The sequence below is a fragment of the Triticum dicoccoides genome, chromosome 5A, assembly GCF_002162155.2.
Source record: "Triticum dicoccoides isolate Atlit2015 ecotype Zavitan chromosome 5A, WEW_v2.0, whole genome shotgun sequence".
In the NCBI taxonomy this organism is placed as follows: Eukaryota; Viridiplantae; Streptophyta; class Magnoliopsida; order Poales; family Poaceae; genus Triticum; species Triticum dicoccoides.
The window spans coordinates 574,757,052-574,779,876 of NC_041388.1; positions in this window are offsets into that span (position 1 = coordinate 574,757,052).

The following is a 22,825-nucleotide window of genomic DNA, read 5'->3' on the forward strand; positions in this document are numbered from 1 at the left end:
TCCCGCGCTTTCTCCCACCAACCACCTCTCCTCTCCCTCCGCGCGTCGCCGCCGCCCGCCGTCCAAGATTCCGGCGACAACAACCGGCAGGAGCACGCCGGAAGGCCGCCACGCGCAGGAGGCCTCCCATCCCTTTTCCCCTGCATCGGCGGGCCGCCGGATTTGCAGATCTGCGGCACTTCATCGCGGGCCGCCGAATTTGCCTTTTTCCGGCCGCTGGTTGCTTCCCCAGGCGATGGAGTGGTCGGGGAGCCTCTCCCGCAACCCAGGCAAGGGCGCATCGCCGCATGCAGGCATGGGTTCGTCCGCCTGCCGCCGCCGAAGGTTTGCGGGCATGGACTTGTCCGGCGTCCACCGGGCTCGGCGCTTGCGCAACATCTTTGTGGCATGCCGATGCCGCTCATAGAGTGCGACGACTGCCCGCGCCAAGTGCTGCGGCTCACTTTGGGCATGCCGAAGCACCCCGGATGGGTGTTCTACAAATGCGAAAATGACGGGGTACGTGCACTTGCGGTACCTCGTTCCATAGCTCATTCTTTAGTTCAATTGCGGTAGCTCACTTCGAGCTTGCTCAATGTTTTGTGTAGGACGATGGATGCTCATTTTGGTTTTGGGAAGGCCAATACATTGATTTGTTGATAGAAAGAAACTTAATAGATGTTGGTGCACTCCTTAGTACAATGGAAGGGAATGATGCGGCGGCATGTGCAACTAGAGGGGAAGCAACGTCTACTTCTTTGAAACCAAAGATGAAGAATGAAGAAAGTAAGATCAAGAATCCGCAGATCAACAATGAGTGCATGGAGAAGATATTGCTTCAACTAGTGGGAGCAGTTACGGAAGTTAGAAAATCTTCTGAAATGCATACTTGTGGTTCTTGTTTTCATTGGTTTTGCTATTCTAGCCAAGATTTGGTGATATCTTTTGTATGTAATGTTGTTGGAAAAGCAAAGAAAAGCATTATGCTAGATCAATTTAAGTTGTAAATCTAAGTTTTACGGGCCGGGAGAAGCTGCGCCAGATCAGAACCCGCAGAAGCTGACCCGTAAAAAAGCATATTCCGCAAATATGCGTTTTTACGGGTCTATTATACGGGGTTTGCATCTGTGCCAGCCTGCGCCAGCCCGCAAAAACGGTTTTGCGTGAACTGCAAATGCATTTTGCGGGCCGGCAGGATGCGGAGTCTGCTAGAGTTGCTCTAACTTGACAGAACACCAAACCAAAGAGCATCACAGACATGGCTGCCATTAAGAACCTTCAGCGAAGCAGCTAGTACAATTTGGTCGTCCCAAGCAAAAATCTGAATTCCCATTTGTCACCCAATCCCATGACCTTTTCCTGGGCGTTGGCATAGAGCACGCAGATTCCTTTCACGCAGAGGCCATGGCACTGCCGGCGGTCGGCGATCCACAACCAGTTTTGCACCAAGAGCCAGAGGTTCATCTTGCACTTCGCTGGCGCCCATGACTTCCAGATAATGTTGGCACAAGGAAAACTGGCTGCAACTTGGTTTCGTGACTGGCTGAAGGGAAGGAGGATGGCACCATTTACCACTCTTGTGTTCATGTCGTTGGTGTTAGTTATGGCTTTTAGACTTCGGAACCCTGACGGTGCTTTGCATCCCAATTCTCATATTTTGGGGCTTGCCAGTCCACAGATGTTAGCTCATTACTCGTGGGTACTATTTCCTCTGTTTCAAAATAGATGATCCAACTTTGTACTCCCTCCGTTTATGAGTAGCGGTACAAAACAAGTATTCCTTACAAAATAAACCAGCACAAAATTCTACAATAGCATGTTTTTTGAAGGTAGCTATACTACTCTACTGTATGTTCCGACCCAAGTGAAAGATAGATCTAAAGCTGAAGTATCAGACTTCTTATTCGGCCGAGCTTGTATTATCAAATATTTTAGTGGGCAGACGGAGAAGGGCAAACAAATAAACTGAAACTAATCTCTTGAATATCAAGATAAACAATCTACAACAAGGCCAATTGATGCACGTGCCCTAACAATGGCCGAAGAAAATGCACAAGGCATGCTTCTTTGTTGACCTTTCTCCGTCTAATGTCACCTCATACTAGAAGGAACGCGCTTTGCCGCGTCATCGGTGTTGTTGGGTTTCTTAAAAAAAAAGTCACACTATTTTAAAATATAAGGTGTACTACTTTTTTAGAAGTCAAATCTTTTAAATTTGATCAAATTTGTAGGCAGATAAATCAAAATCCATAATATCGAATCGATCTTTTTAGATTCATCATGAAATGATTTTCCATACTTATTTTGTTTAATATTGTGGACGTGGATATTTTTGCGGTGAACTTGGTCAAAGTTAAAGAAATTTGACTTTCCAAAAATCTATTACCCTTTATATTTTGGAACAGATGAAATATTTAGTTTGGTGGGTGGGGTAAATGATATAGTGTGTTTTATTTTTATTTATAATGCAGAGATTTTGTGGACCTTTCGTGGTGTGACTCCGAGTTATCCGCTAACCAGCCTATATTTATGTGGGGAAATTTTTATGTGGGTGGTTGCATGTACTATATTGGTGCTACAATATCACATGGTGGCGCTTCTTTTTCTAGGTGGTGGGAGGGTGCGCGGGATTGATGTTTTTATAGGCCGATTGCTGTTGATTGATTTGAAAAATTGTTGGCCCGGTCAAAATGTAAACCAAATTCAACATTGAATACCTTAATTGAATGAAAGAGCTTTAAAATGAGCAAACATAGTGAATTAAAAGAATTGAATGGGAGACCTTGAGAAATCTGTTGACCCGGTGAAAATCGGATGACCCAATTCTAAATTGAATCGGATGACCCAATTCTTAATTGAATACCTCAATTTATTGCGAGGCCTTAAAATTTGGGAGCATAGTGTACAATATAAAAGGATTAAATGAGAGAGCTTTGAGAAATTATTGACCCGATCAAAATCGGGTGACCCAATTCTAATTGGAGACCTCAATTGATGTGAGCTCTTTAAAATTGGGGAGCTTAGTGTTATAGGGGATTACTCCCCATGAAATCATTCCACTTTTTGCAAGGTCTTCCTGACCTTAAATACTGATTTTACAAGAAGAGAATATTTTGCAATAGATTTTGCACTCCATTCTACTCATGATCAAAGGCGCATCATGTTTAGGATCTCCCATGTGTGCTATGGTGAGGAAATCCACTCGGAAAACTTGGTGAATGCTGCTCAAGGCAATCATCTAATAGCTAGCACAGGCTACATCTCACAATGAAAAAGGTGTAGAAGAACTACGTATGGACTACAAAATATGGCACAATAAAACCACTTGCAACTGTGATGACATGGATCGCTTAGAAGCAAATAAATCCTTGACAAACTCAAATGGCAAATTGGCATTAGATCAATGCAAAGTATCGAAGTGAAGATGCGGACCAGGAATAACCTGAAATGTAACATGTAGTGTTGAAATGCTAAACAAATTCATCAAGGTTTCATTCCACACACAGTTACACAATGTAGAAATTTGAATGAAGTAATTGCCAAATGAAATAAATGTATCACTTGGTAAAGTAATGGATAAATTCTATTGTTCAGGTAAAAATGGTATAGGTAGGGGCAGCCAAGAAAAAGGGGACTGGGGAGCCATTGAACATTGATTTTATCCATAACAACCAGCCCAAAAACTATGATCGATGTGTAGCATTCCCAGTCTCATTAGATCTCCTCTCTTGGAGCCTGCAGAGTTATCCTATGTATTGGATGTTGATATATCTCTACCTAACAATAAAGCAGCTATTGCTTTTGATGGTACGTCACTGAAATTACCTCTAAAGTTGGCACAAATAACCCACTATGCCACCGATTAAGTGAGGAGAAAATGGTTTGGTTTTTTCCGCTGCACCGCCCTTTGGTTTACGAAAAGCCAGCGACCCTCTATTGCATCAAGCAGGCAAGCACCCTACTGGTCAAAGGCTCACCCTTCCACCCGAGAAGACCCGGTATCCCTTTTTCCTTTCCTTTTTAGTTTAAGTTTTCTTTTTCCTACCTAATTTTCGTCCGTTAATTTCACCCGTCTGGTGTTCCTCCCGTCAGTTTCATTTGTCGGAACCAAGCCAATAGGCCCGCTAATACTACCTCCGTTTCAGTTTACAAGTCCAACGCATATATCTAGGCTGTCAATTTTATCATCCTAATATAAACTATATAACGCAAAAATTATATCGTTTGAAAATGGAACATCTGAAGTTTATATTGGTATATTTTTTTTGTAATATATAACTTGTATTAGGTTGGTCAAATTGATGACCTAAGAGTACGTGCACGCCCTGTAAACTGAGAGAGAGGTAGTAGATGAGGTGACAAAGAAAATAAGGAATATAACTATGGAAGCAATTGATTCTACGAGAGGCTCCTAAACAGATCATGGGGGAGCGAGAGGGACCCTCAAAACGAAGGAAAAAATTAAAGAGAGATTCAACTGATGTACCCAGCCACACTGCTGGGAGGAATTTACTAAAGAAGGAAAGGAATCTCTAACAAGAGAATAAAATAAATCTAGCTCCTAATAGCACTCTAGGATTCCCGTGAAAAAAATAACACACCGGGAAATTAATGGGCGAGCCAGGAGGGACCTTCAAAAAACAGGAAAGGAATTAGCGAGAGATTGGGAAAGATTTCGATCAGCAAGGAGAATAGGTGAGAGAGCAAATTGTAAGAAAGTACGCTAAGTAAGTGGGCATATGAAAAAATTATGGGAATGTGACCCCATCAAGCGAAAAATCAAGCATGTTTTTCTCTGGAAAAGAAAACAAGCATGTTACAGTTTTCAGCATGACATTCTATCCATATTTTTTTAATCATTGGGGTCCCTAAATTCACTCCAACCTTATTGTTGGGAGCCAGGGATTATGGGATTGACCCAACAAAAAAGAAGGGATGAAGTAGATTTCAGAATTACGAAAAGTAATTAAGCATTGCTTACCATGTGATTCCCGCGAAAAAATAATTCTGGCTCCTAATAACCCTCATGAGATTCCCTTGAAAAAAATAACACTATGGGAAATTAATGGGCGAGCGAGGAGGAACCTTCACAAAATAGGAAAGGAATTAATGAGAGACTGGGAAAGATTTCGATCAGCAAGGAGAGAGAGAGAGAGAGAGAGAGAGAGAGAGAGAGAGAGAGAGAGAGAGAGAGAGAGAGAGAGAGAGAGAGAGAGAGAGATTTGGAAGAAATTATGCTAAATAAGTAGGCATGTGAAAAAATTATGGGAATGTGACCCCATCAAGCGAAATGTCAAGTGTGTTTTTCTCTAGGAAGAAAAACAAGCATGTTATAGTTTTGGGCATGACATTCTATCCATATTTTTTTAATCACTGGGGTCCCTAAATTCATTCCTACCTTAATTGTTGGGAGCCTGGGATTTATGGGATTGACCCAACAAAACAGAAGGGACGAAGTAGAATTCAGAATTATGAAAAGCAATTAGGCATTACTTACCATGGGATTTCCGCGAAAAAATAAATCTGGCTCCTAATAACACTCTGGGATTCCCGCGAAAAAAATAACACTCTAGGAAATTAATGGGCGAGCGAGGGGGGACCTTCAAAAAATACTATCTCTCTCTCAGTTTACAGGACGTGCGCGCACTCTTAGGTCATCAATTTGACCAACCTAATACAAGTCATATATTACAAAAAATATACCAATATAAACTTCAAATGTTCTATTTTCAAACGATATAATTTTTGCGTTATATAGTTTATATTAGGATGATAAAATTGACAATCTAGATATACGCGTAGGACTTATAAACTGAAACGGAGGTAGTAGGAAAGGAATTAATGAGAGATTCGGAAAGATTTCGATCAGCATGGAGATTAGGAGAGAGAGCAAATTGTAAGAAAGTACGCTCAATAAGTGGGCATGTGAAAATTTTATGGGAATGGGACCCCATCAACCGAAAAATTAAGCGTGTTTTTCTCTGGGAAAAAACAAGCATGTTACAGTTTTGGGCATGACATTCTATCCATATTTTTTTAATCACTGGGGTCCCTAAATTCACTCCTACCTTAATTGTTGGGAGCCTGGGATTTATGGAATTGACCCAACAAAACAGAAGGGATGAAGTAGATTTCAGAATTATGAAAAGTAATTAAGCATTACATAACATGGGTGTGACTATTTTTCCAAAAATTCATTCATCTTACTGATAGGATTTTCATCTCTAGCACGGTACATATAACTCGACAAGATTATTTGAAGGTGTTAGAAGGGAGAGAGAGAGAGGGATTGATGGAATAGTTGTTGTATTGCTTAAGCCTCATGGGCATATATATAGAAGTACATGATCATCTTGGAGTACAGGGCAAGGTAGAATAATATCCTACGTTATCCTAGCTTTCCTAATAATCACGATACTCAACATCCCTCCGCAGTCACAATGGTAGCGACGCAAATGATGAGACTGGAGAATAATCCGAAGGTAAGCCAACGGACAGCCCCCACAGTCGTAATGGTCGATGCTTCGCGAAGTCGTGGCCGTAGTGGAAACCGACGAGGTTGCTCAAGCAAGGCGATAGCTCTTTGTGCCGTTTGTTGAGGTAGCCGAGAGCGTAGGTGGTGTAGCCGTAGTCGAGGTAGCCGTGCGAAGAACGCCGTGGTCGGTGTCGAGTCGGGGGTTGCCGGTGTCGAGGTAGTCGCTGTGGAGCCGCGGAAGAAGAGCAGCAGCGGCCTAAGGAGGCTGTTGGAAATATGCCCTAGAGGCAATAATAAAAGTATTATTATTATATTTCCTTGTTCATGATAATTGTCTTTTATTCATGCTATAACTGTATTATCCGGAAATCGTAATACACGTGTGAATACATAGACCACAATATGTCCCTAGTGAGCCTCTAGTTGACTAGCTCGTTGTGATCAACAGATAGTCATGGTTTCCTGGCTATGGACATTGGATGTCGTTGATAACGGGATCACATCATTAGGAGAATGATGTGATGGACAAGACCCAATCCTAAGACTAGCACAAAAGATCGTGTAGTTCATTTGCTAGAGCTTTGCCAATGTCAAGTATCTTTTCCTTAGACCATGAGATTGTGCAACTCCCGGATACCGTAGGAATGCTTTGGGTGTACCAAACGTCACAACGTAACTGGGTGGCTATAAAGGTGCACTACAGGTATCTCCGAAAGTGTCTGTTGGGTTGGCGCGGATCGAGACTGGGATTTGTCACTCCGTGTAAACGGAGAGGTATCTCTGGGCCCACTCGGTAGGACATCATCATATGCGCAATGTGACCAAGGAGTTGATCACGGGATGATGTGTTACGGAACGAGTAAAGTGACTTGCCGGTAACGATATTGAACAAGGTATAGGATACCGACGATCGAATCTCGGGCAAGTAAAATACCGCTAGAAAAAGGAAATTGTATACGGGATCGATTGAGTCCTTGACATCGTGGTTCATCCGATGAGATCATCGTGGAACATGTGGGAGCCAACATGGGTATCCAGATCCCGCTGTTGGTTATTGACCGGAGAACGTCTCGGTCATGTCTGCATGTCTCCCGAACCCGTAGGGTCTACACACTTAAGGTTCGATGACGCTAGGGTTATAAAGGAAGCTTGTATGTGGTTACCGAATGTTGTTCGGAGTCCTGGATGAGATCCCGGACGTCACGAGGAGTTCCGGAATGGTCCGGAGGTAAAGATTTATATATAGGAAGTCCTGTTTCGGCCATCGGGACAAGTTTCGGGGTCATCGGTATTGTACCGGGACCACCGGAAGGGTCCCGGGGGCCCACCGGGTGGGGCCACCTGCCCCGGGGGGCCACATGGGCTGTAGGGGGTGCGCCTTGGCCTACATGGGCCAAGGGCACCAGCCCCTAGAGGCCCATGCGCCAAGATAAAGGAAAAAGGGGAGAGTCCTAAAGGGGGAAGGCACCTCCGAGGTGCCTTGGGGAGGATGGACTCCTCCCCCCTCCCTAGCCGCACCCCTTTCTTGGAGTAGGGGGCAAGGCTGCGCCTCCCCCTTCTCCCCTGCCCCTATATATAGTGGAGGGGAGGGAGGGCATCCATACCTGAGCCCTTGGCGCCTCCCTCCCTCCCGTGACACCTCCTCCTCTCCCGTAGGTGCTTGGCGAAGCCCTGCAGGATTGCCACGCTCCTCCATCACCACCACGCCGTTGTGCTGCTGCTGGATGGAGTCTTCCTCAACCTCTCCCTCTCTCCTTGCTGGATCAAGGCGTGGGAGACGTCACCGGGCTGTACGTGTGTTGAACGCGGAGGTGCCGTCCGTTCGGCACTTGATCATCGGTGATCTGAATCACGACGAGTACGACTCCATCAACCCCGTTCACTTGAACGCTTCCGCTTAGCGATCTACAAGGGTATGTAGATGCACTCCCCTTTCTACTCGTTGCTGGTCTCTCCATAGATAGATCTTGGTGTTACGTAGGAAAATTTTTGAATTTCTGCTACGTTACCCAACAGTGGCATCATGAGCTAGGTCTATTGCGTAGATTCTTTGCACGAGTAGAACACAAAGTAGTTGTGGGCGTTGATGTTGTACAATATGCTTACCGTTACTAGTCCAATCTTGTTTCGACGGTATTGTGGGATGAAGCGGCCCGGACCGACCTTACACGTACTCTTACGTGAGACAGGTTCCACCGATTGACATGCACTTGGTGCATAAGGTGGCTAGCGGGTGCCAGTCTCTCCCACTTTAGTCGGAACGGATTCGATGAAAAGGGTCCTTATGAAGGGTGAATAGCAATTGGCATATCACGTTGTGGTCTTGCGTAGGTAAGAAACGTTCTTGCTAGAAACCCATAGCAGCCACGTAAAACATGCAACAACAATTAGAGGACGTCTAACTTGTTTTTGCAGGGTATGCTATGTGATGTGATATGGCCAAAAGGATGTGATGAATGATATATGTGATGTATGAGATTGATCATGTTCTTGTAATAGGATTCACGACTTGCATGTCGATGAGTATGACAACCGGCAGGAGCCATAGGAGTTGTCTTTATTTTTTGTATGACCTGCGTGTCATTGAAGAACGCCATGTAACTTACTTTACTTTATTGCTAAACGCGTTAGCCATAGAAGTAGAAGTAGTCATTGGCGTGACAACTTCATGAAGACACGATGATGGAGATCATGATGATGGAGATCATGGTGTCATGCCGGTGACAAGATGATCATGGAGCCCCGAAGATGAAGATCAAAAGGAGCAAAATGATATTGGCCATATCATGTCACTATTTGATTACATGTGATGTTTATCATGTTTATGCATCTTGTTTACTTAGGACGATGGTAGTAAATAAGATGATCCCTCATTAAAATTTCAAGAAGTGTTCTCCCCTAACTGTGCACCGTTGCTATAGTTCGTCGTTTCGAAGCACCACGTGATGATCGGGTGTGATAGATTCTTACGTTCACATACAACGGGTGTAAGACAGTTTTACACAGCGAAAACACTTAGGGTTAACTTGACGAGCCTAGCATGTACAGACATGGCCTCGGAACACGGAGACCGAAAGGTCGAGCATGAGTCGTATAGAAGATACGATCAACATGAAGATGTTCACCGATGATGACTAGTCCGTCTCACGTGATGATTGGACACGGCCTAGTTGACTCGGATCATGTAATCACTTAGATGACTAGAGGGATGTCTATCTGAGTGGGAGTTCATAAGATGAACTTAATTATCCTGAACATAGTCAAAAGACCTTTTGCAAATTATGTCGTAGTTCACGCTATAGTTCTACTGTTTTAGATATGTTCCTAGAGAAAATATAGTTGAAAGTTGATAGTAGCGATTATGTGATCAGTAGAAAGCTTATGTCCTTAATGCACCGCTCAGTGTGCTGAACCCCAACGTCGTTTGTCGATGTTGCGAACATTGGACATACACGTTTTTATAACTACGTGATAGTTCAGTTAAATGGTTTAAGTAGAGGCACCAAAGACGTTTTCGAAACGTCGCGGAACATATGAGATGTTTCGAGGGCTGAAATTGGGATTTCAGGCTCGTGCCCACGTCAAGAGGTATAAGACCTCCGACGATTTTCTTAGCCTGCAAACTAAGGGAGAAAAGCTCAATCGTTGAGCTTGTGCTCAGATTGTCTGAGCACAACAATCACTTGAATCGAGTGGGAGTTGATCCTCCAGATGAGATAGTGATGTTTCCCCAAAGTCATTGCCACCAAGCTGCTAGAGCTTCGTGATTAACTATAACATATCAGGGATAGATATGATGATCCTTGAAATATTCGTGATGTTTGACACCGCGAAAGTAGAAATCAAGAAGGAGCATCAATTGTTGATGGTTGGTGAAACCACTAGTTTCAAGAAGGGCAAGGGAACAAAGGGATACTTCATGAAACGGCAATTCAGCTGCTGCTCTAGTGAAGAAACCCAAGGTTGAACCCAAACCCGAGACTAAGTGCTTCTGTAATAAGGGGAACAGCCACTGGAGCAGAACTACCCTAGATACTTGGTAGATGAGAAGGATGGCAAGGTCGATAGAAGTATATTGGATATACATTGTGTTAATGTGTACTTTGCTAGTACTCCTAGTAGCACCAGGGTATTAGATACCGGTTCGGTTGCTAAGTGTTAGTAACTCGAAACAAAAGGCTACGGAATAAACGGAGACTAGCTAAAGGTGAGCTGACAATATGTGTTGGAAGTTTTTCCAAGCTTGATATGATCAAGCATCGCACGCTCCCTCTACCAAAGAGATTGGTATTAAACCTAAATAATTGTTATTTGGTGTTTGCGTTGAGCATAGACATGATTGGATTACGTCTATCGCAATACGGTTATTCATTTAAGGAGAATAATGGTTACTCTGTTTGAATAATACCTTCAATGGTCTTGCACCTAAAGGAATGGTTTATTAAATCTCGACCGTAGTGATACACATTTTCATGCCAAAAGATATAAGATAGTAATGATAGTACCACTTACTTGTGGCACTGCCATGTAAGTCATAATGGTATAAAACGCATGAAGAAGCTCCATGTTGATGGATCTTTGGACTCACTCATTTTTGAAAAGTTTGAGACATGCGAACCATGTCTATTGGAAACTCCATGCAAATGGACCGTTTGGACTCACTTGATTTTGAATCACTTGAGATATGCAAATCATACCACATGGGCAAGATGACTGAAAGCCTCGTTTTCAGTAAGATGGAAAAAGATAGCAACTTGTTGGAAGTAACACATTTTGATGTGTGCAGTCCAATAAGTGCTGAGGCATGCAGTGAACATCGTTATGTTCTTACTTCACAGATGATTCGAGTAGATGTTGAGAATATTTACTTGATGAAACACAGGTCTGAATTGTTGAATGGTTCAAGTAATTTCAGAGTGAAGTAGAAGATCATTGTGACAAGAGGATAAAATGTCTATGATATGATCATAGAGATGAATATCTGAGTTACGAGTTTTGGCACACAATTAAGACATTATGGAAATTGTTTCGCAATTAATACCGCCTGGAACACCATAGTGTGATGGTGTGTCCGAACATCATAGTTGCACCCTATTGGATATGGTGCGTACCATGATGTCTCTTATCAAATTACCACTATTGTTCATGGGTTAGGCATTAGAGACAACCACATTCATTTTAAATAGGGCACCACATAATTTCGTTGAGACGACACCGTATGAACTATGGTTTGGAGAAACCTAAGTTGCCGTTTCTTGAAAGTTTGGGGCTGCGACGCTTATGTGAAAAAGTTTCAGGTTGATAAGCTCGAACCCAAAGCGGATAAAATGCATCTTCATAGGACACCCAAAACAGTTGGGTATACCTCCTAATTCAGATCCGAAAGCAATAGGGATTGTTTCTTGAATCGGGTCCTTTTTCGAGGAAAGGTTTCTCTCGAAAGAGTTGAGTGGGAGGATGGTGGAAACTTGATGAGGTTATTGAACCGTCTCTTCAACTAGTGTGTGGCAGGGCACAGGAAGTTGTTCCTGTGGCACCTACACCAATTGAAGTGGAAGCTTATGATAGTGATCATGAAGCTTCGGATCAAGTCACTATCGAACCTCGTAGGACGACAAGGACACGTACTACTTCGGAGTGGTAAGGTGATCCTGTCTTGAAGGTCATGTTGCTAGACAACAATGAACCTACGAGCTATGGAGAAGCGATGGTGGGCCCGGATTCCGATAAATGGCTCGAGGCCATAAAATCCGAGAACGGATCCATGGACTTTGGTGGACTTGCCCGATGATCGGCAAGCCATTGAGATAAATGGATCTTTAAGAAGAAGACGGACGTGGATGGTAATGTCACCATCTATGAAGCTCGACTTGTGGCGAAGTGTTTTCCGACAAGTTCAAGGAGTTGACTACGATGAGATTTTCTCACTCGTAGCGATGCTTAAAGTCCGTCGGATTCATGTTAGCATTAGCTGTATTTATGAAATCTGGCAGATGGATGTCAAAACGAGTTTCCTTACCAGTTTTCGTGAGGAAAGGTTGTATGTAATACAATCAGAAAGTTTTCTGTCGATCCTAAGGATGCTAAAAGGTATGCTAGCTCCAGCGATCCTTCTAAGGACTGGAGTGAGCATCTCGGAGTTGGAATGTATGCTTTGATGATGATCAAAGATTTTGGATTTATACAAAGTTTATAAGAAACTTGTATTTCCAAAGAAGTGAGTGGGAGCACTATAGAATTTCTGATGAGTATATGTTGTTGACATATTGATGATCAGAGATGATGTAGAATTTCTAGAAAGCATATAGGGTTATTTGAAAGGTGTTTTTCAATAGAAAACCTGGATTAAGCTACTTGAACATTGAGCATCAAGATCTATAAGGATAGATCAAAATGCTTAATAATACTTTCAAATGAGCACATACCTTGACATGATCTTGAAGGTGTTCAAGATGGACCAGTCAAAGAAGGAGTTCTTGCCTGAGTTGTAAGGTACGAAGTTAAGACTTAAAGCTCGACCACGGCAGAATAGAGAGAAAGGACGAAGGTCGTCCCCTATGCTTAAGACGTAGGCTCTTCAGTATGCTATGCTGTGTACCGCACCTGAAGTGTGCCTTGCCATGAGTCAGTCAAGGGGTACAAGAGTGATCCATGAATGGATCACAGGACAGCGGTCAAAGTTATCCTTAGTAACTAGTGGACTAAGGAATTTTCTCGATTATGGAGGTGGTAAAAGAGTTCGTCGTAAAGGTTATGATGATGAAAGCTTGACACCTATCCGGATAGCTCTGAGTAGAGAGACCAGATACATATAATGGAGCAATAATTTAGAATAGCTCCAAGTAGAACAGTTGTTTGGAATAGCTCCAAATAGAGCGTGGTAGCTGCATCTAGGAGATGACATAGAGATTTGTAAAGCACACACGGATCTGAAAGGTTCAGACCCGTTGACTAAAACCTCTCTCACAAGCAACATGATCAAACATAAAACTCATTGAGTGTCAATCACATAGTGATGTGAACTAGACTACTGACTCTAGTAAACTCTTGGGTATTAGTCACATGGCGATGTGACCTGTGAGTGTTAATCACATGGCGATGTGAACTAGATTATTGACTCTAGTGCAAGTGGGAGACTGTTGGAAATATGCCCTAGAGGCAATAATAAAAGTATTATTATTATATTTCCTTGTTCATGATAATTGTCTTTTATTCATGCTATAAATGTATTATCCGGAAATCGTAATACACGTGTGAATACATAGACCACAATATGTCCCTAGTGAGCCTCTAGTTGACTAGCTCGTTGTGATCAACAGATAGTCATGGTTTCCTGGCTATGGACATTGGATGTCGTTGATAACGGGATCACATCATTAGGAGAATGATGTGATGGACAAGACCCAATCCTAAGCTTAGCACAAAGATCGTGTAGTTCGTTTGCTAGAGCTTTGCCAATGTCAAGTATCTCTTCCTTTGACCATGAGATCGTGTAACTCCTGGATACCGTAGGAGTGCCTTGGGTGTATCAAACGTCACAACGTAACTGGGTGACTATAAAGGTGCACTACAAGTATCTCCGAAAGTATCTATTGTTTTATGCGGATCGAGACTGGGATTTGTCACTCCGTGTAAACGGAGAGGTATCTCTGGGCCCACTCGGTAGGACATCATCATATGCGCAATGTGACCAAGGAGTTGATCACGGGATGATGTGTTACGGAACGAGTAAAGTGACTTGCCGGTAACGAGATTGAACAAGGTATTGGATACCGACGATCGAATCTCGGGCAAGTAAAATACCGCTAGACAAAGGGAATTGTATACGGGATCGATTGAGTCCTTGACATCGTGGTTCATCCGATGAGATCATCGTGGAACATGTGGGAGCCAACATGGGTATCCAGATCCCGCTGTTGGTTATTGACCGGAGAATGTCTCGGTCATGTCTACATGTCTCCCGAACCCGTAGGGTCTACACACTTAAGGTTCGATGACGCTAGGGTTATAAAGGAAGCTTGTATGTGGTTACCGAATGTTGTTCGGAGTCCCGGATGAGATCCCGGACGTCACGAGGAGTTCCGGAATGGTCCGGAGGTAAAGATTTATATATAGGAAGTCCTGTTTCGGCCATCGGGACAAGTTTCGGGGTCATCGGTATTGTACCGGGACCACCGGAAGGGTCCCGGGGGCCCACCGGGTGGGGCCACCTGCCCCGGGGGGCCACATGGGCTGTAGGGGGTGCGCCTTGGCCTACATGGGCCAAGGGCACCAGCCCCTAGAGGCCCATGCGCCAAGATAAAGGAAAAAGGGGAGAGTCCTAAAGGGGGAAGGCACCTCCGAGGTGCCTTGGGGAGGATGGACTCCTCCCCCTCCTTAGCCGCACCCCTTTCTTGGAGTAGGGGGCATGGCTGCGCCTCCCCCTTCTCCCCTGCCCCTATATATAGTGGAGGGGAGGGAGGGCATCCATACCTGAGCCCTTGGCGCCTCCCTCCCTCCCGTGACACCTCCTCCTCTCCCGTAGGTGCTTGGCGAAGCCCTGCAGGATTGCCACGCTCCTCCATCACCACCACGCCGTTGTGCTGCTGCTGGATGGAGTCTTCCTCAACCTCTCCCTCTCTCCTTGCTGGATCAAGGCGTGGGAGACGTCACCGGGCTGTACGTGTGTTGAACGCGGAGGTGCCGTCCGTTCGGCACTTGATCATCGGTGATCTGAATCACGACGAGTACGACTCCATCAACCCCGTTCACTTGAACGCTTCCGCTTAGCGATCTACAAGGGTATGTAGATGCACTCCCCTTTCTACTCGTTGCTGGTCTCTCCATAGATATATCTTGGTGTTACGTAGGAATTTTTTTGAATTTCTGCTACGTTACCCAACAGAGGCAACGGCGGCTAGAGAAGCAGCGGCAGCGGTGCTCGAAGTAGGCGACGATGAACCCTACAGTGTGACGAAGACCGGCACAGACGCTGACGTTCCCATGCCAAGGGAGGCGGCGCGGCGCATATCACGTGGAAGTCAACGCGCATGGACGGAGGTGGACCGAAGGCTGTAGCGTTACGGCTCAAAGGGGCGACGCAACGACGGCGGGCAGGGCATGGCGACGGCAAGGAAGACCTCAGGGCGGTTGCAGGGATCGCGTGCCACGCTCGCTACGGCCCGGTGGGGCGACGCAGCGGCAGCGCGAGGGTCGGTGCAGCCTCGGGGACGGCCTGGAGCGGACGACCTCGGTGCGGCGGTTGACCACGGGCCGCGGCACTACGGCCAGATGGGGCAACGCAGCGACAGCGCACAAGGTGGTGCAACCACGGGAACGGCCTCAGGGCGGTGGCGGGGATCACGTGCCGCGACACTACGGCTCGAAGGGGTGAACCAGCGGCGGCGTGGATCGGTACAGCCACGGGGAGAACCACGGGGTGGCGGCGCTGTGACCCGACAGGGCAACGCAGCGGCAGCCTGTGGCTCGATCGGCGGAGGGGCGCGCTGAACTTGGGGATAGGGCGGTGATGGCCGGCGTAGATCGACGAGCGTGAGGGGACGCCTGTCATGCAAGGCCACCGGGTCGGGGCGACGGGCCACAGGCGGGCAGACGCACGAACGACGACCGTTAGGGGCCGCCTGTCGCGCGAGGCCGCCGGGTCGGTGAATAGGCTGGCCAGTTGCCGCGGTGTCGGAGTAGAGGCGCATGGGGGTCGACGGCGGCGGCGGGCAACACAAACCGATCAAATATAGACCAGAAAACCAAAAAGTAAGACGCCGATCAAAACGATCGGCGAGAGAGCGAAAAAACCTGGAGCAAGGGCTCGGGAAAAGACTCTCTAGGGCAGTCGGTCAACACGACTGGCAGACGAACCCTAGGTACGGGCGGCGCGGCCCCCGACGGCGGTCATGGAGGCCGACCACCCCAAGGGCGGCGCGCGGGTGCTGAAACGGCGGCGGCTAGGGTTTAGTACCTGGAAACTGATACCATGTTAGAAGGGAGAGAGAGGGATTGATGGAATAGTTGTTGTATTGCTTGAGCCTCATGGGCATTGAGGGAGTCCTGGATTAGGGGGTCTCCGGACAGCCGGACTATCTCCATTGGCCGGACTGTTAGACTATGAAGATACAAGATTGAAGACTTCGTCTCGTGTCCGGGTGAGACTCTACTTGGCGTGGAAGGCAAGCTAGGCAATACATATATGGATATCTCCTCCTTTGTAACCGACCTTGTGTAAACCTAACCCTCTCCGGTGTCTATATAAACCGGAGGGCTTTAGTCCGTAGGACAACAGTCACAACATACAATCATACCGTAGGCTAGCTTCTAGGATTTAGCCTCTCTGATCTCGTGGTAGATCTACTCTTGTAACACCCATATCTTCAATATTAATCAAGCAGGACGTAGGGTTTTACCTCCATCAAGAGGGCCCGAACCTGGGTAAAACTTCGTGTTCCTTGCCTCCTGTTACCATCCGGCCTAGACGCACAGTTCGGGACCCCCTACCCGAGATCCGCGGGTTTTGACACCGACATTGGTGCTTTCATTGAGAGTTCCTCCGTGTCGTCGCCGTTAGGCTTGATGGCTCCTACTATCATCAGTAGCGATGCGGTCCAGGGTGAGACTTTTTCCCCTGGACAGATCTTCGTATTCGGTGGCTTTGCACTGCGGGCTAATTCGCTTGGCCATCTGGAGCAGATTGAAAGCTACGCCCCTGGCCATCAGGTCAGATTTGGAAGTTTGAATTACACGGGCAACATCCGTGGGGACTTGATCTTCGACAGATTCGAGCCACAGCCGGGCGCGTGCACTGTCGCGATGGGTATGACCTAGCTCTGCCACCGGACAGTACCCCAGAAGCCGCGCCCGCATCAGCTCTGACCCTTAGCTTGGAGCCAACTACGCCAATCGAGGACAGGTGGCTAGACACCGCCTCAGGGGCTGCAGTCTCGACGGTGATCGAGCCAAACACCAGCATAATCCTCTGCACGACCCATGACTCCAAGGTGCCGGACTCTCTTCTGGACCCTGAACCATCCGCGCCCCTGCCAATCAAATCCGATTGGGCGCTGATCATGGAATTCACCGCCGCGGATATCTTTCAGCACTCGCCCTTCGGCGACATCCTGAATTCACTAAAGTCTCTCTCTTTGTCAGGAGAGCCCTGGTCGGATTATGGCCAACAGGATTGGGACGCGGACGACGAAGAAATTTGACGCCCACCCACCACCCACTTTGTAGCCACTGTCGATGATTTAACCGACATGCTCGACTTCGACTACGAAGACATCGACGGTATGGACGACGATATAGGAGACGAACATGAACCAACACCTATAGGGCACCGGAAGGCCACCTCATCGTATGAAATATACATGGTGGATACACCCAATGAAGGCAATGGCGACGAGATAGCGGAGGATGACCCCTCCAAGAAGCAACCCAAGCGCCGACGTCAGCGGTGCCACTCTAAGTCCCGCCAAAGCAAAAGTGGTGACACCAGCACAGGAGATAATAACACTCTGAATAGCGCCAAAGACAACAACAATCCCCTCCAGCAAGATTTAGAGCAGGAGGATGAAGGAGCCAGCTCTCCTGAGAGGGCGGCTGGCAGAGAGAAGGATGATGACAATTACATGCCCCCCTCTGAAGACGAGGCAAGCCTCGGCGATGATGAATTCGCCGTACCAGAGGATCCCGTCGAACAAGAAAGTAGCAGCAGCTTCAAACTGATCAAGACCTGCTAGCTGACAAATGGACTGAAGTCCTGGCGGCCGAGGAATATAAACTTGACCGTCCCTCCAAGAGTTACCCAAGGCGTAGGTTACTACCCCGACTGGAGGAAGAAGCGTATGGTACGGCTGATCGGCCACCTCGTGGCCGCGATAGAGAGGCATTCCAGCCAAAAGCTCAGCCTTCACCCCAACGCCATCCAAATAAAAAGGCATGGAGAGATACGCCAGACCTGCGAGACATATTGGAGGACAAAGCAAAGCATTCAAGATCGATCTACGGATCACGAGGGCGCACCACTCTACGATTCGGTAAACGTCACGCCGGATACAATAAAAGCAAATCCGGCCGGGCCGAACACAGTGGGCAGGACCCATATGAGCTGCGTCGCGATATAGCCCAATACAGAGGCGCCGCACACCCCTTATGCTTCACAGACGAAGTAATGGAACATCAATTCCCAGAAGGTTTCAAACCTGTAAACATTGAATCATACGACGGCACAACGGATCCCGTGGTATGGATTGAGGACTTCCTCCTCCACATCCACATGGCCCGCGGTGATGACTTACATGCCATCAAGTACCTCCCACTAAAACTCAAAGGACCAGCATGACATTGGCTTAATAGCTTGCCAGCGGACTCCATTAGCTGTTGGGAAGATCTGGAAGCCGCATTCCTCGACAACTTTCAGGGCACTTATGTGCGACCACCAGACGCCTATGACTTGAGCCACATAATTCAGCAGCCAGAAGAGTCGGCCAGGCAATTCTGGACTCGGTTCCTTACAAAGAAAAATCAAATCATCGACTGTCCGGATGCGGAGGCCTTAGCGGCTTTCAAGCACAACATCCGAGACGAGTGGCTAGCCCGGCACCTTGGTGAGGAAAAACCGAAATCTATGGCAGCCCTCACGACACTCATGACCCGCTTTTGTGTGGGAGAAGACAGCTGGTTGGCTCGCAGTAACAACATATCAAAGAACCATGATACCTCAGATACCAAGGACGGCAACAGCAGGTCACGTCGTAACAAGCATAAGCGCCGCATTAACGGTGAAAGTACTGAGGATACGGCAGTTAATGCCGGATTCAAAGGCTCTAAACCCGGTCAGCGGAAAAAGCCATTCAAACAAAGTACGCCGAGTCCGTCCAGCTTGGACCGTATACTCAATCGCTCGTGTCAAATACACGGCACCCTAGACAAACCAGCCAATCACACCAACAGGGATTGTTGGGTGTTCAAGCAGGCCGACAAGTTAATCGCCGAAAACAAGGACAAGGGGCCGCATAGCGATGACGAGGACGAACCCCGGCAGCCGCACACTGGAGGACAGAAGAGGTTTCTCCCGCAAGTGCGGACGGTGAACATGATATACGCAACCCACATCTCCAAGAGGGAGCGGAAGCGTGCGCTCAGGGATGTATATGCGCTGGAGCCAGTCACTCCAAAGTTCAACCCTTGGTCTTCCTGTTCGATCACCTTCGATCGCAGGGACCACCCCATTAGTATCCGTCACGGCGGATTCGCCGCACTAGTCTTAGACCCAATCATCGACGGATTTCACCTCACTCGAGTCCTTATGGACGGCGGCAGCAGCCTGAACCTGCTTTATCAGGACACAGTGCGCAAAATGGGTATAGACCCCTCAAGGATCAAACCCACAAAGACGACCTTTAAAGGCGTCATTCCAGGCGTAGAGGCCCACTGCACAGGCTCAATTACACTGGAAGTGGTCTTCGGATCCCCGGATAACTTCCGAAGCGAAGAGTTAATCTTCGATATAATCCCGTTCCGCAGTGGTTACCACGCGCTGCTCAGACGAACCGCATTTGCTAGATTCAATGCGGTGCCACATTATGCATACCTCAAGCTCAAGATGCCAGGACCCCGCGGAGTTATTACAGTCAACGGAAACATAGAGCGCTCTCTCCGAACAAAGGAGCACACCGCGGCCCTTGCAGCAGAAGCGCAAAGCAGCCTCTCAAGGCAATCTACCAGTTCGGCGTTTCAAAGCCCGGACACCTTCAAGCGCGCTCGGGGCAATCGGCAAACAGACCGCCTGGCGCGATCTGAGCTCGCGTAGCAATACGGCGGCCACCCCAATCCCAGCCCAATGGCGTTGTTAGTGCCGCGCGTACATAATTATGCATTAAAAATACCATGAACACAGGTGGGGAGGGGGGGGGCACAACCACGGCACGCCCCAAAACGTGGCCTAAACCGCACCAGGGGCTTCCCGTTTGGTTATTTTTCTTTCAGGACTTCAATCTCTGGAAACACTGTCCGACAGCTCTATTGCCGAACACATGATACAGCAACCAAGGAGGCCGACAACTACGGAATTCCCAGGTGGATTACAAATTTCATATAATTCCTCAGCTCGCCCTTGGAAGGGACATAGTCCTACTCTTTTGCTTATTACACTATCTGTATCACTCTGCTTTAATGCAATTTTTTTTAATATACAATGCATGACATTACGACTATTATCACATTTTTGTTATATGTATACATAACTATGTGTTCATTAATGACGCCTAGCAACCGTACACTCTGGTACAGCCAATGCACCAGGGACTTACATACTCACAATATGGTGTGAAAAGTCCGAACACTTTCACAAGTGCGGCACCCCGAACTTATAGCATTATATGCATCAGCTCTGAATCATGTCTTTGGTCAAATATTGGGTTTGCCCGGCTCCTATGTTTTGGTACCTTACGTTCCGCTCTATCGGCTAAGGTAGCGCTAGGAGAACTACTGTGATTGTGCCCCGGTTCTGCCGGGCCGAGCACCTCAATAGAGAAAGCTAAAACTGACTGTCATGATAAGGCGAGAGACTGGTCGCTGTTCGGCAAGGTTTTTCGAGTCCCTAAAGACTTATGCCGCTTAGGGCGAAGGGCCGGCTCTGTCCGGCCTACAGGCGTGTATCGCGCCCTGAATTCGGCCTTCCGAATACCAGGGGCTTCACCAAAATTTAAAATTATAGAATTCTATGGCTAAGTGAGAGTGATAGAGCATTATTAGTCTGGTTGCCTTGTTCGTTGTGCTGAGCACCTCCCTCGAAGGACCCAAACATGGGAATAAGAGTGCTCAGGTTTATCCCGAACACCCCAGCACTCGTGGTATGGGGGCATAAGCCGAGGACTAGCCATCTCTCAGATTGGATAAACAGCCAAACATAAGGTAATATTTTAAATTCACACAAGCGTTGCATAGCGCATATGAAACAAGTTTTCATCACACAGGATAAAAAACGAGCAAGTCTCATTCAAATATTACATTTTGTGAACACTCATCCACGACAAGACGGGCGCCCGGTAGAACACCCTCGTAGTACATCTCAGGGTGGTGGTGCTCCTTGCCCTCCGGCGGCCCCTCCTTGATAAGCTTCACGGCGTCTAGCTTGACCCACTGCGTCTTCACACGGGCGAAGGCCCGGCGTGCACCTTCAATGCAGACGGATCGCTTGACGACCTCCAGCCGTGGGCAGGCATCTACAAGCCGCCTCACCAGGCCGAAGAAGCTGTTCGGAAGGGCATCGCCAGGCCACAACCGGACTATGAATCCCTTCATGGCCTGTTCGGCCACCTTATGTAGCTCGGCCATCTGCTTCAGCTGGTCACTCAATGGCACCGGATGTTCGGCCTCAGCATACTGAGACCAGAACAACTTCTCCGTCGAGCTCCCATCCCCGGCCCAGTAGAATTGTGCGGCATCGGACACACTACGGGGCAAATCTGCGAATGCTCCTGAAGAGCTCCGGATTCGGGTAAGTAATCAGTAATTCACCTTTACATGCTCGCTTTGCATATAGAAAGCCTTATCCGCTGCTATCTTCTTCATCGTGTCGATCTCCTGAAGGTCCTTCTGGGCCTTGGCCTTGGCACTTTTCGCGCTCTCACGTGCCGCGGCAAGCTCAGACTCTCGCATCTTCAAGTCTAGCTCCAACGCCTCGTGCTTCATCACGAGAGCCTGGAGCTCTTACTGCACCTCGCCCACCCGAGCCTCGTGCCTCTCTCGCTCGATGAGCTCCTTGGCCGTTGTATCTTCGGCCTTGGTCAGCGCCTGCTTCAGGGTCACCACCTCGGTCGTGGCCCCTGGAAAAACATACAATGATCCTGTCATTTTGCAATCGCGCCCTTTTTTATACATATATCTATAGACGGGTATTACTTACCCTTGTTCTCCTCGAGCTGCCTCTTAGCAAGGCCGAGCTCTTTCTGGGACCCCTCGAGGGCCTCCTTCAGTATGTCGACCTCCGCCATTAGTGCAGCGGACGCCAGCAGCGAAGCCTGCATATGCATATTGACATACTTATATTAGACTCCTGCGATATTATTTGATCCTCTGTTCGGCTTTTCTCTGTGAACACCGAACAAAGCATCAGGGACTACTGTCTATGCGGTAATATTTCTACTACATTTTAAAACACTTACCTCAAAGCCTGTTAGAAGGCTAGTACAGGCTTCAGTCAATCTGCTCTTGGCGGACTGAACCTTCTGGATCAGCGCACTCATGATAGTGCGGTGCTCCTCCTCGATGGAAGCGCTGCGAAGCGCTTCCAACATTGTGTCCGGTGCCTCTGGATGGACAGAGGTCACCGACACGGGCATCTCACCCCCCTCAGAAGGGGGCCGCCTACCCGAGCTC